Below are 9,410 nucleotides of genomic sequence, written 5' to 3'. Positions count from 1 at the left end.
CAAAACTGTAGGTTCAGGGGCGCCTGGGTGGCTCAGTCGTTAAGTGTCTGCCTTTGGCTCAGGGTGTGATCCCGGAGTTCTGGGACTGGGATCGAGCCCCATGTCGGGCTCTTCTGCTGGGAGCCTGCTTCTTCCTCTCCCACTCTCCCTGCTTGTGTTCCCTCTCTCGCTGGCTGCCTCTCTCTCTCTCAAATAAATAAATAAAATCATTAAAAAAAACACTGTAGGTTCAAATGCTCATCAACATATTTTTTTCCCTCAGTTTAGACTAAAATAAGCTTTTACACTATAGCACTCGAATACACAAATACGCGGGTCCAAACAATTCCCCTTTAATTTGAAAGATGATTCGGTTCTTAAAAGTAGAATTTTCCTAATTGTGTATTTTTCTTTTTCAAAGAAGGAACCTACAGCATTCTGTTTCCACACTGGCTAAGCAGGAAAGGTGAATTTATTGGTCGTTCTAGCTGACAGCATCAGGGGAATGCTGGCTTAATGCATTGCTGGATCCAGTATTGAAACAGAGCCAGGAAAGGTCTATTTTTCTACGTCTCTTGGCTCTGCTTTTCTCTGTGTTGATTTCATCCTCAGGTAGACTCTTCATTTAAGAAAGAAAGATGACCACTTACAGCTCTAGGCTGGCATTCCAAGCTCAGCAGCCACAGTGACTCTTTTGCCGATAGTTCTGGAAAGTCCTGGGGCTGCTTTTCCCTCGGCCCAGCTTGGGTTTTAAGCCCATCCCAGAACGGATCATTGTGGCCAGGGAAGAGAATATGCTGATATTCTTGGATTTGGGTTGTTGGGTACCACTTGAACGGCTTGGGTAAGGCTCCCCAAAGGAAATCCATGCTGTGGTTGGGTCTCTTTGTGCACTTCCTATTTCCTCTTGCCAGTGTCTGAATCAATGCACCAAATATCTATTGCTTCTGTCTGCCCATAATCTAGTCCCTTTTAATTTACATAAATAACTATGAATGAGACAAGTTCCTGATTACAACAAGCTCCTGGATCCAGCTGTGCCTGAAGTTAGAGCTGCTTCTGGACCATAAATTCCCCTTCCCCCTTAGGCCAGTCTGAATGGTGGCTTTAGTTAGTTGCAACCATAACTTACCCTCTTTCTTAAGCCAGTTTGAATGGGGGCCTTTAGTTAATGGATACAAAAAAATGGATAATTTGCAAGGGGCAGAAACTCACTTGAGCTCAAGTAGAACTAAAAAACCATTTATTTTACTAGTTACTAAGGGAAAAATAATAATGTCATAGTTGAGAAAACATTTAAAAATGGAACTACCCTATAATCCAGTAATTGCACTACTGGGTATTTATCCCCAAAATGCAAAAACACTAATTCAAAGGGATACATGCACCCCTATGTGTATTGCAGCAGCATTATTTACAATAGCCAAATTATGGAAGCAGCCCAAATGTCCATTGATAGATATATGGATAAAGAAGATGTGGTATAGATACACAAGGGGATATTATTCAGTCATAAAAATGAATGAAATCTAGGGGCGCCTGGGTGGCACAGCGGTTAAGCGTCTGCCTTCGGCTCGGGGCGTGATCCCGGTGTTACGGGATCGAGCCCCACATCAGGCTCCTCCGCTATGAGCCTGCTTCTTCCTCTCGCACTCCCCCTGCTTGTGTTCCCTCTCTCTCTGGCTGTCTCTCTCTCTGTCAAATAAATAAATAAAATCTTTAAAAAAAAAAAAAAGAATGAAATCTTGCCATTTGCAATGACATGGATGGGACTAAAGAGTATAATGCTAAGTGAAATAAGTCAGTCAGAGAAAGACAAATATCATATGATTTCACTCATATGTGGAATTTAAGAAACAAAACAAATGAACGAAAAGAAAAAAAGAGTGACAAACCAAGAAACAGATTCATAACTATAGAGAGCAAACTGATGGTTACCAGAGTGGAGGTGGTGGGGATGGGTGAAATAGGCAAAGGGGATCAAGAGTACAGTTATCATGATGACCACTGAGTCATGCACAGACGTGTTGAATCACTATATTGTACACCTGAAACTAATATATGTTATATGTTAACTCTACTGGAATTAAAATTTAAAACTTAATACAATTTAAAATAATAATAATAATAATAATAATAATAATAATGTTGAGGACGGGGAGCCTGGGTGGCTCAGTCATTAAGGGTCTGCCTTCGGCTCAGGTCATGATCCCAGCGTTCTGGAGTCGAGCCCTGCCTCGGGCTCCCTGCTCAGCGGGAAGTCTGCTTCTCCCTCTCCCACTCCCCCTGCTTGTGTTTCCTCTCTCGCTCCCTCTCCCTCTGTCAAATAAATAAATAAAATCTTTAAAAAAAAATAATAATGTTGGGGGATTTTTTTTGTTTTGTTTTTGGGAAAATTTTAAGAAAAGAAAAAAAGAAACTAGAAAATGAACCATAGAATAAATCTGAAGAAAATAGAATATTTCTTCTACTTTTAAGGAAATTAAAATAGCGCTTGCTTCAGCAGCACATACACTAAAATTGGAACAATACAGAGAAGATAGTATGGCCCCTGTGCAAGGACGACATGCAAACTGAAAAGTGTTCCACATTAAAAAAAGAAAATTAAAATTAAAATAAGTTAATGAAAAAGTAAAATGGAGATTCTTTTTAAAATTTTTAAAAAGATTTTATTTATTTATTTGACAGAGAGAGACAGCCAGCGAGAGAGGGCACACAAGCAGGGGGAGTGAGAGAAGAAGAAGCAGGCTCATAGCGGAGGAGCCTGATGTGGGGCTCGATCCCAGAATGCTGGGATCACGCCCTGAGCCGAAGGCAGACGCTTAACACCTGGGCCACTCAGGCGCCCCCTAAATTTTTAAAATTTTAATTTAAATTTAATTTTTTGAAGATTCTTTTTTAAATTTAAATTTTATTTTATTTCATTTTTTAAAAAGATTTTATTTATTTATTTGACAAAGAGAGCAAGAGAGCACAAGCAGGGGGAACAGCAGAGGAAGAGGGAAAAGCAGGTTCCCCGCCGAGCTGGGAGCCCAACACGGGGCTCGATCCCAGGACCCTGGGATCATGACCCAAGCCCAAGGCAGACACTTAACCATCTGAGCCACCCAGGTGCCCCTAATTTTATTTTTTAAGTAGGCTCTACTCCCAGCATGGAGCCCAACACAGGGCTCGAACTCACAACCCTAAGATTGAGACCCGAGCTGATATCAAGAGTCAGATGCCCAACTGACTAGCCACCCAGGCACCCCTAGAGATTCTTTTTAAAAAAAGCGAACACTATGTTCTTTAAACTGACAAAATATATAAATCTGATTACAAAGAAAAGTCATCAAAGTTATGGATGAAAAGAACTATGAAAAGCAAGAAGTAAAAATAAAGAGCTTTCACTCCTAAGGGTGGTTTGTGAGGCTAAAAGCAAGCCTGGACATGGTAAGAATGTGGATGTGTTGGGTGGGGGGTTATGGAAAGCCATGACAGCCCCGGGGTTAGGTGTCAGAGCCTAAGCAGACTGTGAGGAGTATGCACAGGAGGGTTGCACAGTACGGGCTGTTAGAGCCCTGGTGGAGTGAAAAAGACTGATACGGAGGACAGGGGTAGCAGCAACAGTAGGAGATCAGTTAAAGACAGGGGGATTGATCAAAGAAATAAATATATTAATGTTAGCTAGATTTCTCACTATCAGAGAAGGGGCTTATGCATGGATAAGAATGCATCATAAACCAAAGATAATGGTTGATCCCTGAAGTCCAGAAGAAAAGAGAAAAACAGAACAAAACAAAAATATTCAGGCACAACCATGTGCTCATGGAAGCGTACATTTGTACAACCACTTTGTTTGGCTGGGTCTACTAATTCTTAACATATGTATACCCTACAAACCTATAAGTATACTCCAATGTATATACCCAGCAGAGATGCTTATATCTGTGAGCAAAAAGACATAAACTAGAAAGTTCATTGGTACTAGAATCTGAACACAACCCAAGTGTCCACCAGGGAGAATAGACAACTTAGTTGCATATTCATCCAATAGACACTATGACAATGAGGATAAATGAACTACTGATTCAACAGTGTGGATGCGTATCAAACACATAGCATTGAATCAGAGAACTCAGACCCAAAAGAGAACATACTCTATGATTTCATCCGCTTGAAGTTTAAAAATAGGCAAAACGAATTGGTGGCATTAGAAGTCAAGAGTGGTCATCTTTGGGGCAGAGAGAAATAGGGATTGGAATGTGATACAACGAGAGCTTTCAAGGGGGATAATAATGTTGTTCTTTGACCAGGGGTGCTAGTTACACAGGTGGTGTCACTTCCTGCAAATTTATCATATCGAACACTTGTAATATGAGCACATTTATGTGTGTTTTACACTGTTAAAATTTTACATTATATCTCATAAGCGGCATTATGGTTGGAATTGAAATTTTCCTATATGGCGAACCTTTGGTGCCGTTCTGAACAACAAAAATCATCATTTTCACTCTATTCACATTATAGTTTCATTTCAGAAAAAGTATGTTTTAAATCGTACCACAAATTTTTATGCATTTGTATATATGTTATATTAGTAATTTCAGATAATTAAGAAACTTTTAAAACGCCTTTAAGGAAGGTTTCAATTTGTTTAGGGCACGGACGCAGGGTCTAGCGTTCCTGATTCCTCTCCTGTAAAAGTCTGTAGTGCCCTCCAACCAGCGTGGCAACCAAAAACGTTTGCGCAAGTTTCCAAAATTCCCACCAGGGGGCGGTACCGCCCCGTTTGAGAAGAACAAACCTAGCCCAAGATTCTAAGAAAGTGTTTTGTATACTGGGATCTGGAGCTCAGCAGAGAGGTCTGTGCTGGAGATAAAAACTTGATGGTGGTAATGGGAGTGTCCTCTGATGTTAAGTGGTCACCGAGCCCCGATATTAAAGGCTGAATAGGTGTGCAAGTCATTGAAACACAGAGAATCGCAGGAGTACTTGGGGGAGAAAGATTTTCCTAAAATTGTTGCTGGAGAATTGTTAGCGCAGGGAGTGATAGGAATTGAGGCTGGTGAGATGGACTAGGATAAACCATGAAAATCATCTTATGGTGTTTGTACTTTATCCTATGAGTGGTCAGAAGCCAATAAATAGTTGAAATAAGGACAACAGACAAACAGTATTCATAAGCTGTCTCCACATGCCAATCCCTATTCTAAGTTCTTTTTACGTGTTTTCTCCTGGAACCATTAGAACCACTCATGAGCCCAGTTGTTCTATCACCCAGCGTCCATTCACCCTTTCCCATTGCTGACTCTTGGGAAGCAGCAATACCTCTTCCCCCACTTCAAGCAGGCTTTCTGCGTTGGATGTAGCCCCCTCTACTTGGGGCTCCAGCAAATGGCCATTTGGATTCGGCCATTCTGAGTATCTAACTCTCCAACCCCAGTGATTGACTTAGGGGTCATTAGGTGACCCAATCAAAACGGAGAGGACTCTGATCCCACAGCTTTTCTCCCACTTAGAACTATGTCTCTTTGCTAATTTAACAGCCCCTTTCCCTCTCACCACAAAATGGGTGACCACCCACAGGACCATCTGGAGCTTCATGTGAGTACAGCATCTAAAAAGTGCATCTTCCAGCCTCAAACTGAGCTGTCCCTGCTCATACTGCATGGAGCGGAAGCAAGCTAGTGAATTGACAATCTGCAAGCAAAATAAGTTACTGCTGTGGTTTTAAGCCACCAAGTTTAGGGGCAATTTATTTTGCAGCAGTAGATAACTGGAGAATTGCTTCTGCCAACTCTCCCTCCTGGTGGCTTATTTTCTTGTGTGTTTGGTGATCTTTGAGTGTGAACTTATTACTTGATCTTAGTTACTGGGAGTCCTACACACTTAAATTGGGGAAGCCTTCCTCTAGAGAGGATTTTCTTCTGGTTGTGCTGGTAGTTAAGGGGCACGATTAACCTGGGTCTATCCCAGCCCCTCTCAGGGTCTTGGCTTAACTTGCGAGTACCAAGTCCAAATCCCCTACTACCTCTCCAACAGCCCAAGACTTAGCATCTCAGGAGCAGTGCTGTTTTCAGCAACACTCTCAGGGCAACTCTACCTCTCAGCTGTCCCCTGCTCTCCCCCACTGCCAGATCATGAATTTTTTGAGGGGGTGATTCTTGGGGACTCTTTTACTTCTTGTAAGATCACAGTGACTCAAGAAGGGGGTCTTATCCACAATTTACTCGTACTGCTGAAAGAAGGAAACTTTAAGTCCTGTGTCCAGCAAATGCCAAATAAATCCATTAAATTATTCATTCATTCAACAAAAGTTAAGTCCCATGCTAATCACTGGGGATAAATTAACGACATAAATGCGGTCCCTGTCCTCATGACACTTATGGTCTGGTGAAGAGGGAGCTATTAATAGGTATTTGCTCAAATAAGGATGAATGTGTCAGGAACTACAAGTAAAGTGTAGAATGGTTAAATTTCTCCTTGCAGGACACCTGGGTGGCTCAGTTGGTTAAGCATCTGCCTTCGGCTCAGGTCATGATCCCAGGGTCCTGGGATCGAGCCCTGCGTCAGGCTCCTTGCTTAGTGGGGAGCCTGTTTCTTCCTTTCCCCCTGCTTGTGCTCATGCGCTCTCTCTCTGACAAAAACAAAAACAAAAAAACTTTAAACTTCCCCTCAAGGCAGGGGCTGCTCAGGGTAGGCCTTGTTGAGGGCGCACCTTAAATCCTGAGACCTGAGGACATGTGGGAGTTAATTATGCAAATAAAAAAGGGAAGAGTTGTTTATTTTTTTATTATTTTAAAGATTTTATTTATTCATTTGAGACAGAGAGATACAGAGGGAGTATGAGAAGGCGGAGAGGCAGAGGGAGAAGCAGACCCCCTGTTGAGCCAGGAGCCGACGTGGGACTCAATCCCAGGACCCGGAGATCATGACCTGAGCCGAAGGCAGATGCTTAATCATCTGAGCCACCCAGGTGCCACTGTTTGTTTGTTTAAAGATTTATTTGTTTTAGAGAGAGAGAGAGAGAGAGAAAGAGCACAAGCAGTGGGGGGGAGAGGGGAGAAGCAGAGGAGGAGGGGGAGAGAGAGACTCTCCAGCAGACTCCATGCTGAGCGCGGAGCCTGACGTGGGGCCCAGTCCCATGACCCCGAGATCACAACCTAACCAAAATCAAGAGTCGGACACCCAACCAACTAAGCCACCCAGGCCCCCGTTTGTATTTTAAGTAGGCTCCATACCTAGCCTGGAGCCCAATGTGGGGCTTGGACTCACAACCCTGAGATCAAGACCTGAGCTGAGATCAAGAGTCAGATGCTTCACTGACTGAGCCCTACAGGCACCCCAGGAAGGGGAGAGTTTTAAGGGAAAAGGAACAGCAAGTGCAAAGGCCCTGAACAGGAAGAAGAGACAACAAGGAGTATAAGAGGGTGGTGGGGGGATATGTGAGGTCTAAGTCAGTGGAGTGTAGGGGTCATGTTAAGCGAAAGAAGACCATCTCAAAGATTACATACCATATGGCTGCATATATTTGACATTCTCAACAATACAAAACCACAGCGATGTTAGAAACGATCAGCGGTCATCGGGAGTTATGGGTGGGGAGAGGGTGTGGCTGCAAAAGCAATGTTTTGGGAGGATGCAACTTATGTTCTTATCTTGATTGCAATGGGGGTGTGTGTGTGAAATGAATTTACACATGTGATAAAATTCATTGAACTGCCCACCAGAAGAAAAAAAAGTTATTTTTTATGGTATGATCATTTTAAAAATAAAATTAAAATAATCTCTCCAGGTGATCTCAGTGTGCAGCCAATGTTGAGACACTGGTGATGGCCTTGAAGACCATTTGAAGGAGCTTTTCGTTCTCTTCAGAACCATGGGGAGCAAGGGAGGGGCATCCTTGAGATGGGAACCCCCAGGAGGATTCATACACTGAGGCGGTCCAGGGAGACCACTCTTTGGTCTGAAGGCGCCAATACTCTGGTTTGTTTCATGCATTCATTCAATAGTTATTCAGCACCTAAGTTGTGCTGCCTGTACCTGGGTAACAAAGCAAGACAAAAACTAAACTACTCCTTCCTCTTACCAGGTAAGGAGAAAGGAGTACTTTAGAGATTGCAAGGGGGAAATCTGGGAAAGGAGTCAGAAGCCTGTATATCTGCTCCCCACACTTGGCTAGAGTCCCTGTGCTGGATTCCCTGGAACCTGGGGTTCTCATGGAGAAGTTTTTGGGGGTCAGAGTGAGTAGACAGTGTCCCTCAAATGCCACACTGATCAAAGTGTTTGTGACTGTCACCCTTCGGATTTGGGGTTTCCATGAGGATTTGGGGGGATCTCCCATCTGTGTGGCGCCCTATTTATCTCTCCACTCTGGCCCCGCCTCATCCTTGCACCCCTATCCCTGCCTCAGTCTCCTCCCTGGCTTCTAGACTCTAACCCTCTCTCTTATCTACTCTCCCACTGGGCAGCCAGGGGGATCTTCTTTATTTTTTTTTCCAGAGGGATCCTCTTAAAGCCTAAATGTGAGTTTCTCTCCCACAGCTAGAATCTTCCACAGCTCCCCAGTGTGCTCAAGGTAAAATCAGTTCTTCATAATGAATATTTAAGGTCCCTCACAATCTAGTCCCAAAAGACAATTTTGTTTCTGGCTTCTCTCCTCTCCCTATACCTCTACGAACTCTAGTCCTCTTAATCGTCCAATGGCAGGTGTGGGAAGGCTTTGAACCTAGCCCCTCAGCCTGTCTCCTACCCTTCTGTCAAGGCTGCTCTGGCAGAGCTGATGAGGAGCCTGGGAGGCCTAATAACATGGTGATTAAGAGACCAGGCTTGGGGACTCTGGAGTCAACCTAACGGTCACCAGTAGGAGGCTGTTCTACTAAATTATGACTCTTGACCAAAACACAGGATTTACAGTAAATACATAGGATAAAGGAACACATTAGGTGACATCACATGAGTATAATCAGGGAACTACAGCACGTGGGGCATTCGACAAGACACCTGGGGTCTCAGGGTCATGAGATCCAGCTCTGCATCGCTGTTGTTGTTGTCGTCGGGCTCTGTGCTCAGCAGGAAGTCTGTTTGAACTTCTTTCTCTCCCTCTGCCCCTCCTGCCACACTGTCTCAAATAAATAAGTAAATCTGTAAAAAAATCATGAGGACTGTACCAAAAATATACCCCAAACACTAAAGAGACATAACAACCAAATGCAAAGCATGGATGGGCATGGATTGACTCTGGTTTAAAAAATAATAATAACAGCTATAAAAGCCATTTTGGAGTCAATTGGGGAAAACTGAACACAAATTCGATATTGATACTAAGGAATTATTGATATTTTCTTAGATGTGAGATGGTGGTGTGGGCATGTAGGAGGATGTTCTTCTTTTTTTCAGATTTATTTATTTGAGAGAGAGAATGAGCAGGGGAAGGGGCAGAGGGAAAG

At 43.3% G+C, this 9,410-nt stretch overlaps 1 non-coding gene across 1 annotated transcript; it reads left to right on the top strand.

Annotated features, from left to right (window-relative positions):
• Positions 1–2,469: 2,469 nt before the first annotated feature.
• On the top strand, positions 2,470–2,574 carry LOC113244869 (U6 spliceosomal RNA). The gene has a single exon (XR_003312544.1). It is a non-coding gene; the product is annotated as a U6 spliceosomal RNA (small nuclear RNA).
• The last annotated feature ends 6,836 nt before the right edge of the window (positions 2,575–9,410 follow it).

Source organism: Ursus arctos, unplaced genomic scaffold, assembly GCF_023065955.2.
Source record: "Ursus arctos isolate Adak ecotype North America unplaced genomic scaffold, UrsArc2.0 scaffold_19, whole genome shotgun sequence".
NCBI lineage: Eukaryota > Metazoa > Chordata > Mammalia > Carnivora > Ursidae > Ursus > Ursus arctos.
The sequence above is the reverse complement of the archived record's forward strand: the minus strand, read 5'-3'. Positions and strand labels throughout refer to the sequence as shown.